Source organism: Acomys minous, assembly GCF_964271855.1.
Source record: "Acomys minous genome assembly, chromosome: 1".
In the NCBI taxonomy this organism is placed as follows: Eukaryota; Metazoa; Chordata; class Mammalia; order Rodentia; family Muridae; genus Acomys; species Acomys minous.
Genome location: NC_140483.1, coordinates 182,553,244 through 182,572,623, shown reverse-complemented (window position 1 = coordinate 182,572,623; position 19,380 = coordinate 182,553,244). Strand labels below are relative to the sequence as shown.

At 39.2% G+C, this 19,380-nt stretch overlaps 1 pseudogene across 1 annotated transcript in view; it reads right to left on the bottom strand.

Annotated features, from left to right (window-relative positions):
* Window positions 1–8,592: 8,592 nt before the first annotated feature.
* Window positions 8,593–19,380, bottom strand: part of LOC311607133 (dnaJ homolog subfamily C member 14-like) — a 103,532-nt pseudogene continuing 92,744 nt past the window's right edge. The window contains exons 3-4 of the transcript XR_014783548.1: window positions 12,890–14,847; window positions 8,593–8,847 (exon numbers count right to left, since the gene is read on the bottom strand). The product of XR_014783548.1 is annotated as a dnaJ homolog subfamily C member 14-like (transcript). The remainder of the gene's footprint in view (window positions 8,848–12,889; window positions 14,848–19,380) is intronic.

Here is a 19,380-nt window from a genome sequence, read left to right as displayed (position 1 = left end):
AGAGAAATTTTTAATTGCAATTAAATAGCCATACTACAGATGATGAAAGTCTGAGACTGTGATAGTAACACAGGTTTGTCTTCAGTAGGAATCCAATTTTTGAGAAAAGTTAGTGCATTTGGAAAAGTAATAGACTTCGTGATATCAGAGATGTAGATATTGTCTTTCAAATGAGTGACTGTGGAGATCTGAAAGTATTAACTAAAGTGAGACCCAGGGTGAGTGGCTCAGTTCCAGATCTAGAAGAATTAAGGGTAGAGGTTAAGTCATTCCGGTGGCTTCGGTGACAATGGCCTCCATGGGCTCATAGATTAGAATACTTGGTCACCAGGATGTGACACTATTTTAAAAAGTCAGGAGATGTGGCCCTGTTGGAGGAAGTGTGTCACTGGGTGTGGGCTTGAGGTTTCAAAAGGCCCGTTCCAAAGTTAGCATTTCTCTCATCTTGCTGGCTGTGGATCTGGATGTAGAACTGCCAGCTATTTCTCCAGCACCATGTCTGCCTGCACGCTGCCATGCTTCCCATCATGATGACAATGGACTAAAAACCTCTGACACTGTGAGGCAGCCCCAGTGAAATGCTTTCTCCTATAAGAGTTGCTGTGGTCATGATGTCTCCTCACAGCATTAGAATACTGACCAAAACAGAATTGACAGGTGAGATTCAGAGATACTGCTAAATGGGACAAGAACAAGTAATACTTTTAAAATACTTTAAAATTTTTTACTTATATTTAAATGGAAGCCAGGAACTATGAAGAGGCTTATGAATTTAAAATTGAGTATATTTACAGAGGACAGAAAGTTGTACCTATACTTGAAATTAGAAAATTGAAAAGTGGCCTCATTAATATGTGGTTCAGGTTTGAAGCCTCCAAAATATATGCAGATTGTTAGCATGTGTGTTCAAATGCTTTAGTCTAACTCTTGCTAAACTAATAGGCAAACCTTTGAGCTAAGTATGGACTTAAACATTCTGGTCCTCATGTTTATGATAAGTAAAATATAAGAATTGGCTTGGTTTATTTTCAGATATTCTTCTAAGATCCACAACCTTAAAATTTGGGTGAAATAAATGAAATTAAGTATGTTCACTTTATATGTCTGAACTTCTTACTTTCTTTACCACCTTCTGCTGTGTAATTGACACAATTCATATTTCTTTGAGAAAAAGTCTCAAACCTTCAATATAAAATGCTCTTAAAATTCCTGACAGGGGCCAGTAAGATGGTTCAGCTTGCTGCCAAAACCTAAGTGTGATCCTTGGAACCCACATGGTAGAAAGAGAGAGTAACCTCTTATCAATGTCTTTTGACATTCTTACACGTGCTGTGGTATGTATGCACGCACATACATACACACAAATGAATAAATGTAGGAAGAATTCTTTAATATGATTATCCAAATTAAGAATTTCTTTAAGGTACTATACCATAATAAATGAAAATAAATGAATTATGTACACATTTCATTTCATTAATTGGCAAAGAAATAGCTCATTTCTTTCTTGGGGATTAGAGAAATTCCTTTTAATTTTAATGCATTTTTGATGTGTGATCATGATTATTATTTGCTTTTCATATGTGGTATTGTTCTGGTATATAGCTTAAACATTTTACATAAAGCAAGTTTTGATTTCTCATGTTCAGTTAAACCCTAAAATACCAACAGGGAGGAAACTCACTCCAAGCCATTTTAGTTATTAGGATAAGAAAAAGGACCTAATCAAGGGAGAAGCTATCTAATCTTTAAATGAGAATTTGCTTTTAATTATAGTGTGTCTTTTTTGTGTGTTTTAAGATTTAAACAAAAGAATTTTGAAATTTCATGTTTACTCTGTGAAATAGTATTAAGCTGCTTCATGATTTTGCCACTTACTGTCTATAAGAATTTAGGAAAACATTTAATATTGTTTAATATCTAACTTATTTCCATAATGTACAAAACGTGGAAGACACTGGTATCTAAGTGGACGATACTCACAGAATGCCTGGAAACAAGAAAATAATATTGTTATTTCCTTAGAGAAATTTTTCTTCATAATTTGTTTAAATAATTAAAGTAAAAAGGTTTTTAGAAATTGAGAAAAGAGCCAAAGTAAATTGATGTGGGAACCATTACTATTATATTCTCAGTATTTTAATTATGCTTGGTTTCTTTTTTCCGGAAGATAGAGATAAAGACATCTGAATTAATGTAGGCATAATTTATCCTTCTATAAACTAAGTAGTCTGAAAGGTGTTCAGTTGGCAAGAATTGCCTTACTTCTAAAAACTGACACATGAAGTCATCCAATTATCTGAGATGATGTACATTCATTATTTTATAGCACAGTTTAAAAAGATAATTGCCACAAGTTTAGAGAATAAGAAATCTGAATTTATGGAGCTAGTGAGTCCTAGATGGATTATTTGTTTAGAAATCATCAAACTTTAGCTCTGCTCCCATTTTAACCTATTTTTCAAATAATTTACTGAGTATTTCCCTGCATGCATATATGTGCATCGCATCCATGCCTGAGTATTTCCCTGCATGCATGTATGTGCATCGCATCCATGCCTGAGTATTTCCCTGCATACATGTATGTGCATCGCTACATGCCTGAGTATTTCCCTGCATGCATGTATGTGCATCGCATACATGCCTGTTGCCCACAGAGGCCAGAAGAGGCATCACCCCATTCCGTGGAACTTGGGTTATAGATGGTTGTGTGCTGTCATGTTTGTAAGAACTGAATCTGAATTCTCTACAAGAACAAAACATGTTCTGAACTGTTGAGCTGTCTCTCCAGCCCCTAAACTTTTTTTCTTAATCAAGGCCCTCCCATGTTCAAGGCACCTAAGTGTCTGTCACATATTTTACCATATAATATAGAGCCTAGTGTGGAATATGTGCTCAATTCAAGTTTGATGAATGCCATCATAAGGAAAAGAATTTGAGTGCCAAAGGAAACTAAAAAATATACTATTAGAAATTACTCAGGTGGCTCAGAGGATAAGAGAGAAAACCTGGATGTTGTTTAAAAGAAAGGTCATTAAGATTTAAAAAAAACCAAACCAAACCAAACCAAACAAACAAACAAAAAATGGAAGGGTGGAGGATATGGAGGGATGTTGGAGGAATTTGAGGAGGGGAAATATGATCAAGTATATTGTATAAAATTAAATAAAACTTCAAAACTAAATTAAACAAAAAGAATTCAAGCTATACCACTTCTGGGCATATACCCAAAAGATGCTCCACCACACAACAAGGACATTTGCACAACTATGTTCATAAAAAATATGGTGCATTTACACAATGGAATACTGCTCCAATATTAAAAACTAGGAAATCATGAAATTTATAGACAAATTGATGGAACTTGAAAGGAGAGGTAACCCAGACTTAGAAAGATACACATGGTGTGTACTCACTTATAAGTGAATATTAGCTTTATATTACAGGATAACCATAGTATAATTCCTGGGCCCAAAGAAGCTAAGTAACAAGGAGGGACCAAGGAAGGCCTCCTGGACTCTCACTCAGATGGGGAAATAGAATAGACAGTGGAAGAGGAAGCAGAGAGGGAACAGGGTAGGAGTCGGTGTAGGGAAGGAAACAAGGGGCGGCGATCAGATGTGGGGAGAGTAGGAAGGGGAGGTTTGAGGGCGTGGAGAGAAAAGGGAATCTGAAGGTGAGGGTATCACTGAGGCAAGCTGGAGGCCAGGGTTGGCTGTTGGGAGGATACGGGAATGTCTCCAGCTGAGCCTCATAGCAGCAGGGAACATGAGACTGAAGAGGACACCTTCTAAACAGGCAGGACCTATAGTGTTGGGATGAGAATACCAATCAACCAACAGAACCTTCCAACCAAAATTCACCCTGCCTACAAGATGTGCAGAGCTAAAGACAGAGACTGAGGGAGTGACCAAAAGCAACTGGCCCAACCTGAGACCCGCTCCATACGAGAGAGCCAACCTCTGACACCATTAAAAGTAGTCTGCTATATTCACAGACAGGACCCTAACTTAACCATTCTCTGACAGGCCCCACCCAGCAGCTCATTGAATCAGATGCTGAGACTCACAGCTAATCATTAGGCATAACACAGGGAGTCCTGTGGAACAGTGGGAGGAAAGAATAGAAGGACCCGGAGAGGAAAAGAATGCTGCAAGGAGACCAGCAGGGTCAACTAACATAGAACCATGGGGTTTTATAGAGACGAAGCACCAACCAAAAAGCATACATGGAGTGGACCTATGCCCCCTACACATATGTAACCGATGGGCAGTTTGACCTTCATGTGCATCGCCTAGTTAGCAGAGCAGTTGCTGTCTATGACAAGGACTCAGTTGTCTGCTTTCAATCAGATCACTTTATCCTAACATGGCTGTCTTGCCTGGCCTCAGTTGATGAGAAGGAACTCAGGCCTGATGCAATTTGATGTGCTTGGGTGAGTAGGTGGAGTGGAGCTCTTTTCTGAGGAGCAGGGAATTGGGGATAGGGGAAGAGGGTGGGTGGGATGGAGTGAGAGGGGAGGACGCAAGGGGCCTACCACTGGGATGTAAAGTGAATATATAATTTAAAATTCTTTTAAAGGATTCAAATTGGAAGAAGTAGAAAAGTTCTGGTGTTTGAGGAGAACAACTATAAACTGTTTTATCTAAAAGTTTACTGTGTACTCAGTGGGCAATATTATACAGACTTCTGATACTTTCAGGAGGAAAGGCCTTACCAATTGTTTGTTTGGTTTTGTAACACATTGAGACCAGGGGCTTAGAGGGAGAGTCAAAGTCCTGAGTAATTTCCTGTGGTCCTGAGAACTTCTGAGGATATCCTCAGCGTGGTCTCTGCTTACACTTCCTTTTCTTTCAGAGTACTAAACATTTGTCCCAGTCACTGTTGTCACTTCTCTAGATGATTGATTACAAGAGCTTCATTAATCAATTGCCATCCCCGGTTCTCCTCTTGGCCCACTTTCCTAAGCTTATTTTCAACCTGGCAACCAGAGGAATTCTTCTAAAACCCAAGTTGTAGCCTATAACTGCACAGTCCAACCTCTCAGCAGATAATAACTTTCATAGTCTCCGAACAGCTATCACTGCATTGTTAGCGGTGGTTTTTGACTCTTCTGAGACCCTGTAAGACCTGGTTCCTTATGACAGCTCTCTCCACCCACTGAAGTTCTTTGCCTTGCTCACGCTGCTCCTCTGTACTCCCTTTTCCTTAACCATGTCAAACATGCTTCTTCCTTTATCACTGCTACCTCTGTGTCCAGCATATTCTACGCCAAACAGACTCCCTCATCTTCTGCAATTGTTCGTTCATGTGTCACATGATCATCAAGCATTCTATCCAAATCCTGTAAGCTCTTCAGCTTTTTTTCCTCCTCTGCATTTGAGGTTTTATACTAACCTTTGAATAGAGGGACTAGAAATGTTACCATGAGAAATGAATTCAATTAAAGCAAAGATCATGTTGAAAGAAATCTGACAGTTGGGGTTTTTTGTCAAGCTCCACCCACTTCCCCATTCACAGATAAAATTAGCACAAAGAAAGAGCCACAGTGAATGAATCTATGAGCTTTAGTCACGTACCTCCATGCCTTCTGGATGCAGCTCTATGTCTGTTTCCTCATGATGATTCAAGGTAATCAACCCTGCAGATTTGAAACTTAAGAAAAGTGATTCTATGTGTATGCATTGCATGTATGTATGCATGTTCCGCATGCATGCCCCATGACTTTAGAGACAAGAAAAGGTTTCAGATTCCCCATGTCTCCTCTCCTGATCCTTAGAAAGAGGAGCTGCCCCCGCTAACCCACCAGAGCACAAGTTGCTTTAGGACTGAGCTCATCTTTTTCCCCTTTGGCTTAGTGAGACAATCCTGCCCGAAGGAAGTGATAAAAAACAATCAGGCAACAGAGTCCATGTCAGAGGCAGCCCATGCTACCCTTATTAGGGGGCCCACATGAAGACCAAGATGCCCATTGGCTACATCTGTGTGGAGGGTCAAGGTCTAGTCTGTGCATGATCCTTGGTTGGGCGCTTCCAGGGCGCTGGTTAGTTGGCTTTGTTGGTCTTCTTGGGGATCTCCTGTCCCATCGCTTCTACCCTTGCCCGAACTCTTCCACAAGTCTCTCTGTGCTCGGCCCAATGTTTGGCTGTAATCTCAACATCTGTTTCAGTTTTGGGTAGCCAGGGGAATAGAAGAATGAGTCTCAGTGGAAAACTCTAAGTATCATTTCGTGAGCCCTTTGTGTCTCCATGATAGAATATTCACAGATCCAATCCCATGATCCTATGAGGGTCTGGGGAAGGTTATCTCAGATGCTCTATCCAAGACAACAATAATCATGTACAACCAAGAGGAAATGGATACCACATTTCTGTGGAAATCATTCCTGAATATGTAAACTAGCCACACAACGTGTCTGTGGCTTTATGACTGTGTATCTTACAACATTTCAATTTTTGCCACTTGGTGGTTTCTGACGGTACCCCCATCCCCAATACCCTCAATCCTCCATCCCCTCCAAACCACCACCCTCCCTCTGCAGGAACTTCTGCCTTTATTGATCTCAGTTTTGCAAATGTCAACTTTACCTTCAACATCTGCATAGATCGTGAGCCTGCCCTTGTTCAAGGTGACCCTTCTCGTTATTTATTGAGATTTGATCCTGGTGGGTACTTTATTAACAAAGATAAGGAATTTGCAGACATTTTTGTTGATTCCAAAGTATCTAATTCAACTTTAGGAGTATATCTCAAGGAATTATGGGGTGCTTGCTGTCTGCTGGTCATGAAGCATCACATTCTGCTATGTTTACATTTGGTAGATCAGTTTTTAAACTTATTTTTTACGGGTCTATGTTCTCAGTTTTGTATTTTTTGATTTGCCACTTTGAGATCCTGTTTGTCTAGACAGTTTTCACAAAGAAACTTACTTCTTGGTAAATATCTCTTATATAACCCTTTAAGCTTTTATTAGGTTCATGTCCATTGGTGGGTTGTTTGTGAACGTTATTGATAAGGATAGAAGTGGTTATAACTTATTGTATAATTAGCATTCAGTTTTATAATGTCAATGTCCTATAGGGACTCTCTGAGGAAATGGCACTGTAGAGGGAGCAGTGGGAAGGGGAGTCTCCAAGTGCAACTTGCTTTTGTGGTGCTTGAACTGCTTAGTGTCAGTCACCAACAAGTCACAGCATAGAATCACCTCAGGATAGTCTCCATGGATAATTATCCAAATTAAGTGGCCCATGAGCATACCTGTCAGAGATTCTCTTGACTGCTAATTGAGGTGCTAAGATCCACCCTAAAGGTGGATCAGCTGGTCATGAGCTGGACCTGAAATGTATTTCAATAAAGAAAACAAGGCGAGCAGTAAAAGACCAAGTAGGCAGTGTGGATATAGTCCAGTGGTCCTTAACCTTCCTAATGCTGAAACACTTTAATACAGTTCTTCATGTTGTGGTGGCCCCAGCCATAAAATTATTGTCTTTGCTACTTCATAACTGTTAGTTTTACTACTGTTATGAGTCATACTGTAAATATTTTTGGAGATAGAGGTTTTCCAAAGGAGTACTGACCCACAGGTTGAGAACTGCTGGCCTATTCTTTTCTCTCCGTTCTTGATAGTGGGTGTGATATGCCTGCCTGCTTAAGTTCGCGTCTTGACTTCACCACAAAAATGGACTGTTACTTTGAATTGTCAGCCAAAGTAAACCTTTTCTTCTGGTTTTGGTCAGAATTTTTTTTTTACTTCAACAGAAAGGAAACTAGAATAATTTTCTAACATTGAATATATCTTCTACAGTGTTTGACAAGGTAAGTAAAGAGGAATTATTAAGGAAATGATGAAAGACAACACTGAGGCCAAGATGAACAGTTTTTAGATGAGAATTTTTTTTTTTTTAGTGTAGAAAAACTGAGAATTGCTTTTTTGACACTAAGGTCATTTTCAGCTGCTGAAATTATAATACAATTTATGAAAGTATGAAGAATCAGACATTCATAGGCAAATCTTCAAAGAATTAATGGCTTTCTTATTGTCCATACTCACAAATTTCAGCTATAATAATTAGCTTTTACTCTTCACTCTGATCTCTGAATATTTTAGGCTGCTCCTTCGGCTTCAAAGATATTTCTTTATAGTCATGTTGAAATTGCCTTCACCAATTAATAGTGAATACTTGTTTTCTTATCATACTGATGATTTTGGCCATGTAAAATTTAAGTTGAGTAAACATAGTAAAGTCTGAAGCAAATAATATATTTTTATCTTATTCCCTGAACTTTGTTTCTGTCAATGTCAACATTAACTAACATATCCTTTACAAATGAATTGCCAGTTTTACTGTGTTTCTTCAGTTCTTTCCTTTAGTAAGTGGTGTTAGATGGTGTATTCAGACGAATATACTGGAATTCTGTTACAGTTCTGACATAGTCTGAGAGTCTTGGGATAATGTATTTACCTAGATAAACCCCATCTTTTCTCAGTGAGGTTACAGATCAATTTATATTTGTTTTCAGAGAACACATTGAGCATTTACTGAGAATATTTACAAGCAATTAAAGAAGTTGTAGACCCTGTTATTTAGCTTCTTTAGGTTTGTGTATCATAGTGCAATTATCTGGTATTATGTGACTAATATCTGCTTGTAAGTGAGTATATATCATGCATGTCTTTCCGGGGCTAGGTTACCTCACTCAGGATGATTTTTTTCTAGTTCCATCCATTTGTCTGCAAATTTCAAAATATCCTTGGTTTTAATAGCTGATCAGATTCCATTGTGTAAATGTGCCAGTTTCTTCATCCATCCTTTGGTTGAGGGACATCTAGGTTGTTTCCAGATTCTGTCTATTACAAATAAAGCTGCTATGAACATAGTTGAATTAGTGTTCTCATACAGAACGGCAAATAGAATGGACACTGGAGACAGCTGAAGAGAAGGAACAGACTGAAGCCTACAATAGAGGTCCTCTGAAAGACTCCACCCAGCAAGGGGCTGAAGCAGATGCTGAGAATCACAGCTAAACTTAGGGGTGGAGCACAGGGAGTCTTGTGGAAGAGTTAGGGCATAACAGGACCGGAAAAGGACAGGAGCTCTACAAGGAGACCAATGGAGAAAACAAATCCGGGTGGGGTAGTGGTAGTTGTGGTGCAGAGACTGATGCACCAACCAAAGACCAAGCCTGGTGAGGACCTAGACCCCTTACTCAGATGAAGTAGATAAGCAGCACAGTCTCCTTGTTGCTTCCATAATATGGGGAGTAGGGGCTACTTCTGACATGGACACTGGTGTCCACTGGTTGATCATGTCCCCCTGGTGGGGCAGCCTTGCCAGACCACCAGAGGAAGGGGATGGAGGTATCCAGATGAGTCTTGAAAGGCTGAGGTTGGCTGACACGGGAGGAGGAGGGCTTCTCCTTTCTGAGGCCTGGGGGAGGAGGATGAGGGAGGGGGAGTAGGACCAGGAGGTGATGAGGACAGGAACTACAACAGGGATGTAAAGCGAACAACAACAAAAAGTTGTAGAGTCTTAATGGATGCTGATTTTCTTTATTCCATCACCCATACCCTCCTTTCCTTAGTAAATGATGTATGTGTTATCCCATTTAATTCAACATATAACTGTTTTCAGGGGCAAGTTTGGTTATTTTGCAATGTAAAGAACAATGACCTATTCACTGAATGCTTTATTTGTCTAATGACAGTACATTGTTTAACTACGCTTCTAAACAAGATGCTTCTTTCTCTCTGTCATAGTTCAGTAAGAGCCTTGAACTGGTTTAGAAGGCAGAGCACGGTGTATAGAGAGCAGGAGGCTTGTTCTCTCTCCTATTTACAATAACCCAAAAGAAACAGAGTTCTAAAAAATTTATTAAAAGAAAAAAATAACATTCTTTCCCAGGGAAATCACATTCATGTATTGTATTTTACTTGGGTCCTTTCTTAATTTTAACATTTCTTTGTTGTCTTTTCTCATAAAACTATTCATGGAGCTCAATAATTTTCCCTTTTATAATTCCTACATTTTATCTTAAAAATTAGAAGACATGTTGGTCCAGTAGTGCTTCTTAAGAACTGTATGAATTCGTCAATATCCCTTGAAATTTTTCCCAGAATGTACAAATTATTACTATTAATTATTTATAGAAATCAAACTAGAAACAATACTATATAAATAGTACTTTATGCAGAATATGATAAAAATTCTAGCCACAAAAACCTAACTTAAATAATTCTGAATTGTAATTAAATCAATAGCATTTAAGCATGTCATTGTCAGACCTTTGTATGAGTAAATTCTGCACACATAGACCTAAGCAACAAAAAATATATATAAACGTTGTATCAAATATGTACAAACATTTTAGTCTGTCTTTTTTCCATAAACACTACAATATAATAATTGCACTGACTAGCATAGTGTTAACTTTTATAAATATTCTATAGATTATTATAAACACAGGATGTATTCAGGGTTTATGCAGATGCAAAGGTACTTTGGAATGTCTAGAGTTGAGTATTATGGAGTACTTTGAAACAAATATGTCCTCTGTGGACACTGAGGGATGGGTGTAAAAATTAGGAATTAGAGTGTTGCCTTTGATTGGTGCCTACACTACACTGCTACACTACACTATACTACTGTAATGCTTGGAATTAATTTACTGAGTATGAGATCAGTACTACAAATAGTGTGCACTATAAAAACGCTCAGGAGTGATATGTTTATGCTTAGTAATAGATGTTTCTGTGGCTGAATAACTTGTTCTTTAAAAAAATATAACTTAAAATTCAATTGTTTGAATATCTTTGAAAACAAATCTGGAGCTGGCTGAAACACTTGATGTTAGTGTGAAGAATGCTTAGTAAGCATCTACAAAGCAATTATTAGCAAATGAGTGCACCAATAGAGTGTAGTTTGAGCAATTTGCTAATAAATGTTTAGTAGATGTTTACTATATCAAAAGCACTGCAGTGGGCTATGCAAGAAACAGAAAAACCACAATATTATTCGTGTTTCCAAGGAACTGATATGTTAGTAAAGATTATAAAGATATTGATAATTTGAGATTTCATCTCACACTTGTCTCTAGGCATAAGGTTATCCTGTAGTTTAAATTCTAATTTCCTTCCTAAATGTTGTGTAAACTCTGTTTCCCAGTTATTTTCCCCATATGTCAGTAAAGCAGCTTACAGTCAATTGATGAACATGGGAGAGAATAGGGCTGGATTTCCTGCCAGCCAAGGGAGGAGGAGTTAGGAGAGGAGGCATGGATTTCAGACACAAGGAGAGATCCAAGAAATATCAGGAGGAAGGAGATGGAGCCAAGGAAAGCTACAAAGTTCAGGTAACACTGTGATGTTCCCTGGGGGTAAGACAAAATAACATAGAGGGTTAAGAATAGACATAAACTGCTCAAGATTGTGTTGTGAAGCTTAGTTTTAAACAAATACAAAAGAGTTTCAATTATTTGTACTATAACCAGGTTAAGAAATAAGAGAAACAAACATTGTTTTATAAAAATAACTTCAACACTAGTCAGAATCATAATGATCGAGAAAACAACTGACAACAAATGTTAGCAAGGTTGTGGGGAAGAGGAGTCTTCATTCATCATTGGCGAGAATGCAAATTGGTCCAGTTACTCTGGATATAAGTACAGAGAATTATCAAACAACCAAAAATAATTCTTCAATATGGTTTAGCTGTACTCCTCCTTGGCTTATTCCCAAAGGACTCAACATGACATTCCATAGACTTTTTTTTTTCAGCAATTTTAGTGGCCACCATATTCACAATGGTCAGATAATGGAAACCACAAAAATGCTCTTCGACAGATAAATAGATGATGAAAACATGTTACTACTCAGTTATAAAGAATAATGGAATCATGAAATTTTCAGGTAAAAGGATCAGCCTGGGAGAATATTATATTGAGCAAAATGATACAGAAAGACAAGTCCCTCACATTCTCTCTTATCTCTGGGTCTTAGCTCTAACTCTTCAGAAATGAGTATACAATATAGAGAAACCACAGAAAGCAACAAAGTATAGAAGGAACATAGTTGCGTGTAGCAAGGAGTTTGGAGGGGAGAAGAACAGGGAGATACAGGTATATAAGATGGGAAACTGAAAAACTAGAAGAGTGGTGTACCAACTCTAAAGGAGGGAGTGATTCCAATGCAGAGGGAAGAGACATGAGGAACAAATAACATCAAGGTTGTGTGATAAAACCCCAAGAAGTCATATAGTTTTAATTATGTAAAATTATAAAAAACATATAAATATACACAGTACATGTTGAGGGACGGAGGAAAGAGGAGGAGGGACAGGGGTATTCAGGTTGACAGTGCTTCCCACAAGAGCCATCTACTAACAAAAACCCTAATATAAGTTATGAGAACCCTTCTTTTGAATGGTTGATCAGGGTAGTCCAAACACATATAGACTATTGCTGTTGCCCTTGGTTGCCTCTCAGATATTGAGGATAGGCTCCTATTGCTAAAGACACTGAACAGTTAAGTCATAGTACTTGGATTATTTGAGCTGGATCTAACCTGAAAGCCTAGCTACCATGGTACAGGGACACATATAGGCTGCCAAGAAAAGGAAGCAATAATCCTCCCCAGCTGAATAGTCCTATGAGTTAGTCACAACAATGACCAGCAAGACAGTATATACATAAAGGTGCAATATGCAGCACTCCTATGTTGGGTGATCAACAGCTCTCTAAATGGACTTACGGCCTGCTCAGTAGAAGGGAAATAATGTCCAGCCCTGGAATTCTAGCCAGATTTCCAAGGCTAGTGAGGTCATAGACCTTAGAAAATAATATACTCCAACAGCTTTGCTAACCCAGCATAATTCCTATTATATCCTAAACCTTACCTTATACCTGAGATAAGTGTAGCTACCCCCCCTCATCAAAAACTTCTCTTGACAGTAAATGGTGACCATTACAGAAACACGAAAATCAACAAAACATGGGGGAGGCTGTAGGTCAGCAGGAAGGGCCTCTGGAGTGGCCCTCTGCTGCCCGCTGGTGCCTGGTACCCGAGAACCAAATGAGATGTGGTAAGGAACTTGGTGGGTGTCTGGGGGAGATTCCCACACGCTGGAATCCAGCCCACTCTGTGACGTCATAGACCTTTCTGTCCATCAGTGCAAAGTAATGATCTTGAGGCCCCACACACTTGACTGCCCTGAAGTCTCCTTCCTCAGCCAGATGTAGCCTATTGCACCCAGCACAGTATCTGTCACTCTTAGGGTCCTGGTCCATTGCAAACCTATGCTTTCCTTGGAATTGGCTACACATCATAGTATTCATTGCCTCCTTGAGTTCATCTTGTAGCTTTGTCAGAAACTCATTCACTGATGGGCTCAGCTCGTTCTCTGCCATTTGTTTCATCTCATATTCCTTCCGCCTCTCTGGGTTACTGACAATGTCCCAAGCTGCACGCAAAACGTTGAAGGACTCTTCAGCCAGGGCATGGCGATTTTTATCAGGATGAACCATCATTTCCAGCTGACCTTCTTTATTCGTTCTTTATCCGATGCTGTATTGTCAGCCTCCAACACATAAAAAGGATTTAGTTCATCTTCAGGAACTCTACCCTCGTTCAAAAGTCAGGCTACTTCCTCTTCTGGCTGGCAATTGCGTGCGCTAGCTACAGGTGCACTACCCCACTTTTTAGTCCCCTGCTTGACCCAAGGCAACTCCAGCCAGCCTCACTGAACCAACCTTACCAGCTGCTGCCATGGCCTGCTGTCTTTCAGCAGAGTCAAGCAGCGATGCAAGGCTGGACAATCCGGCCAAGAAAATAGCCATGTGGCCTTATCCCTCCAGCCTAACCGGTCACCCAGTCTCACCAAAAAAAACCACCAGCCCAACTGTAGACAACCCAAAAAGAGAGCTAGAGCCAGGAGTTAGGAAAGTACCCACGAGCCTAAGAAAATGCGTCAACAGCCTTGCTGCACAGTAAAAGCTCTGAAGTAGAAACTAGAACATCATATGGGTCCAGCCCCCCAGTCTTCCCGCCCCGACTCCCACCCATGCCTCTCCGCTGCTTGCATGCATATATGAGATGGTCACAAGTCTCTACATAGTCTCTCACCAACACCAGAAGTTCAATCAGCCACCAGAAGCCTGCCGGGCCAAGCTGACACAGTTCCTCCACTCTCCACAGCCCCAGGCCTCTGCGCTTATCTGTCTGACTTTGTTTTCAGGCCAGCGGATGACGACCAGGAGACCTGGGATCCCTGGGTCCACTCTCCCGATTATCCTCCTTGGTCAAAAACGGTGCCCCTGCCTTCGGGATGAGGGTTTCTTTCTACTGGGAAATTTAAGAGGTTCTGCCTCATCGTATTCTTCTACCTCTTCATCTTCCCCCAAGGCTGGAGAGGTGCAGTGGTGGCAAACGTTGCTGAAAGAACCATTTCCTTCCTCGGAGTAAGTCCCTTCGGGGACTCCAGGGCTTTCCTGGCAGTTATAAGAAGACGGAATGGAAAGAAAAGAAGGGCTCACATCCTTCTGGTACCCAGTCTCATTTTCTCTAGAGAGTTCCCAGTCCACTCCTGACTCTTCTGAAAATAACTCGTTCTCATCAGGGTAGCCTCCTTCTTCAGGTGGTCCTGGACTCCTAGGAGAACCGTGACTTGGTTCCAAGCAGTGGGCTGGTTTTTGGGGCCCGTGTGTATTTAGGGCCAAAGTACTCTTTTGAGGCAGAGTGTACCATTAGGAGCAGTCTCTGTTGTGACCCTGAGTCTTGAGAATTTCAGGGTCCTCTGGGGTGCTTCTGGGCTATGATCCGGGGCCTTCCTGAGGATTTCGACATCATCATTGGCAGCTGGGTACCCAGGGGATGGCTACTGACTGAGCAGCAGCAGTAACTCCTCCCCCCTCAGGCGGCTGCACCTGACGTTAGGGGGCGCTACAAGAGCAGCTCCCAGGGCTCCGCCTCCCCCAAACCCTATTTCTTGATATAACTGAAAAGTCTAGAATTTAAACCATAGTCTTATAAGGCTTTGTGATCCAAATAGATTAAGAATTTTTGATACATTAAACGCTGTTTACACCTATTTCTGTAATTCACGGTGAGTATTAATATAAATAACTGATTTTTAAAATTCAAGGACTATTGTTGTGAAGTGCGGCAAACATGGAGTTGTAATAAATCTTTAATGGTCCAACTTCTGAAATTCTTGAGTTATTTTCTCTAAATCTTACACGAAAACAGAATTAGGTCAACTTTAATTTTAAGCTTTTTATTTTTACACCTTTGGCCAAATATAATAAGACAGAAATGTATAGTTTGATTTACTATCCCACAGGTTGGGACTAGCATTATTACCCAGTGTGACATTGACTTGTTATTGGATTCTATACATTTATTATTTTCTACTATATGTTATATTTAAATTCTTGTATTTTAACCAAATCTTTGTCTAAAGTTTAGTATAAAATTTTAACCATTTGTTAAGTTACATCCTTATAATTAAGTTAAAACCTAGCCATAGGACACTATGTGAATAAGAAAAAAGTTAATAGTTCATTAAGATTGAAACTATAGGCCACCTGGATTTGTTAAAAGTAACACAAATTCCAAGCTTTAATTATTCCCTATTAATCAGATTCATCCTTTTAAATGCTAGTAGTATTAGTTAAGTCATAGAAACATTCCACAGTACTTTAAAATAAACAATGACTTATTCACCTTTGTGACTATAACTCTGCCTATGTTACAAGAAAATGTACCAGGTGAATTGTCCTTGTTTTAACAGTATTTCTGCTGAGATGACTTGGCCATCTATTTGGGGCTCAGCATCACATAGAAAAACAGCACAAATGAGGACATTTTTCCCAGTGGCTTTTTGCTACATTTCAAACCATCTGCATAAGGAGGTTCTTCGATGCTCATCATCTTCTTAGAGGTAGGCTGGGTGTTGCCAGGAGTTAACCTGTCTCATTGTCAATGAATTTTTTTTTACAGTTTTTTATTAATTTATTCATATTACATCTCAGTTGTTAGCCCATCCCTTGTATCCTCCCATTCCTCCCGCTTCCCCCCTACTCCCCTCCCCTATGTCTGTGACTGAGGGGGACCTCCTCCCCCTGTATATGCTCATAGGATATCGAGTCTCTTGGATACAAGCAGAGTCGCTGGCCAAACTCTGCTAAGACAGGGTAAGCAAGTCCTCAATATTTCCTGCCTCACAAATATGTTTGTCAGATATATGGGGCCAGAAGGCTTAATAATATGTTCTAACGTTATAGAAAGTTTTGGGTGACTATTCAAGTAGAACACTGGCTCTGTCAAATTTTCATTTGGGAAGCTACTAACTTGCACTCTTGGCATACTCAGATAATCAAGTTTACTCCTCAAGTCTCTGAGGGAGCTGAAGACCAAGTAGTTTAGCATTACAATGAAGCTTAATTGTTTAGGGGTTAAGATGTTTTTAGGTCTAAATAGGTGTTCTAAGTTGATAATGACAATATGTGATGGAGATTGATTTACATTCAGAAATTTAGATGCACCAAGATAGGAAAGATGTCTTCTTCAAGGCTGTCAAATACAAACAGCCACACTAAGAATGTAACATTTATATAATTCCTGATTGTGTCATGGTTCTTCTTGCCATAGGTAATCTATTGTATATATGTGTAATAATATAAATGTGTATGTCCAAAAATAAAATAATTGAAAAAAATTGGGTTAAAAAAAAAAAAAAGAAAGAAAGAAAAACAGCACAAGCTTTGAAAGCCCTGTCTTGCTATACACTAGCTTTTTGCCATTTGGGAGTTTGCTTTATCCCCATGACTACAATATTGTTATGATGATTATTAGCAATGCACATAAGGCATTTATTCTTGCATTTTGTGCATACTGATAATTAGAACTATTATTAATTAACATTTAAAACAAAACTTATTAAAAAGAACACAGTAGCACCTGCTGAGAAATACCACTGACATTGATTTTACGATAGATTGTAACTCTTCATGTATGAAATGAACTGATTAGGGCTTCAGTAGCATATCCAACTCTAATCTTCTCACTTATATGAAACAACTAAATATAATTCTTGTATAAAAAAATGATTGTTCACCTGACCATAGGCCAGAACCAGAGCTTAGACTACTGTCTGGTGGTAATTAAAATGGCTGATATAATATAACTCATTAAAGAAATGCCATAAGTGTAATTTAGAGATGAATTAACTAAATTTTCTACTATTGCATGTGGAAAAAAACCAATAGCGTTTTGTCATTGTAGCCCTTTCTAAGTTATGGTTTCAGATTTAACATGTTTTGTGCATTAACAATGTACCTTGAGAATGTTCCTTTGACATACAAGATGTCTTAGGGGTAAAGAACATTGCCACCAAATCTAATGACTTCAATTTGATCCCCAAGACTCACATGGTAAAAGAGAAAACTGACTCCTCTATATTCCTCTGACCTCCACACATATGCAGTGGCATGCAAACTCATGTGCATTTACATACATAGGCAAACAACTGCAATAAAGGTGTGATTGTCATTTTAAATCTGAAGCCAAGAGAGAAACATAATTTAATAGCAAAAGTCATAGCAAGAAATGGACAGGATGTTGTTTTCTATCTCCAGAGACTTTGAGAAGAAAAATTTTAAATGAAAGGAAATATGGGAATCAAATGGTGAATGCATTTAAATGAATGTAACTGATAGAAATAAAGGCTATTAGTTAATATTTTAGTGTGGGTTTGGTTATTGAATTTATTAGTGCAAAATGAAATAATATAACATTTCCTCAATAGGAAATGACAATTATAGTAGAAAATATTGCCTTTGATAATTTTGGTTCACTTCCTTGTGTATTTATAATTCCATTTTACTTTAAACACTGAGCCACTTATTTTATTAATTAAATTAGGGCTTTAATAGTGTAATTGTGGGAAAGTTAGGAACAAATAAATAAAAAGTAAGTCTATTCTTGCTAAAGAATATTTCTTTAAAAATGTGGAATAAATATTTGAAAATTGATCATTTGGCACTGGGGTGGTTTGGGTAAAACAGCTTCCCCCAGACTTTTGGGGAGTGGCACTATTAGGTTTGGCCTTGTTGGAGTAGGTGTGGTCTTGTTAAAGGACGTGTGTCACTGGGCGTGGGCTTTTGGATTCAAATGCTAGAGCCATGCCCAGTGTCCCTCTCTCTTCCTCTGCCTGAGGACGTGGATATGGAAGTATAAGCTACTTCTCTAACATACTGTGTGCCTGGGTGCTGCCATGCTTTCTGCCATGATGATAATAGATTAAATCTCCGAATTGTAAGCTGGTCCCAATTTAAATGCTCTCTCATCACACCAATAAAACCCCATAAGATGACAGAAGTGTAGGCCTCATCATGTTTTTGCCTAGAGGAATATGGAACACTTTGGACCATAAAGCCAACTGGACTCTTTAAGTAGACCTTAATGTATCCTACTTTTAGGGGAATGGAATATAATGGTGCTGAGGGTGATTTGAATTATGGGGGCCCAGCTCAAGAGGTTTCAGAGGAGGATATTAATATATAGCCTAGAGATCATTCTTGTGATATTTTTGGTGAAGAATATACTGTTTTCTGCCTTTGTCCAAAAAACTATGACTGAGACCAAATTGAAAAGTTAAGGATTAACAGTATTGGCAGAGGGAATTTCTAGACAGCCTACTATTAACTGTGTTGCTTGGTTACTGGTGGCCATGGTTATGCAGACCTGTAATAAAAAGGGGCAAGATGAGCAAGGAAAAATACAAAATGTACAGTATGAGGAGAAATGGGGTACCAGAAGTAAACACATCAAAATGAAATAAAGGGAGTGGTGACTTCAGAGAAAGACTTAACCTGACTAAGCTTCCAATTAGTGAAAATGAATTAAAGAAAAGGTTATGGCTGGGCATGGTTGTACACACTTTTAATCCTAGCACTCAGAAAACAGGCTGACAGATCTCTGAGTTTGAGGCCAGCCTGATCTACAGTGAGTTCTAGGACAGCTAAGCTTAGACAGTGTAGGAGTAACTGCACAAGGTAGGGCATGTTCCAGCCTAGCAAGCAGCAGAACCAAGTGCGATGGCCATGTGGTTTTGGCTTTCAGGTCAAGAATAGAAGAAATGGGTATAGATTCTCCACAACTAGGGAATGCTGTTGAGGCCAAGCAAAGCTCAGGGTTTTCTCGGCATGAAGGCCTAGAGAAGCCATTGTGCGAAGGTATGAAAGTGAAGCCTTGGAGACCCTGAAGTGTTGGAGATGCCAGAGCCTTGTGATACCCAGGGAAGAGAGCTGCTAAGAGGGAAAACAGCCCAAGAGAAACAAATTGGTTTTTTTTTTTTACTGGCTATAAACATGTTTTAATTTTTATTTC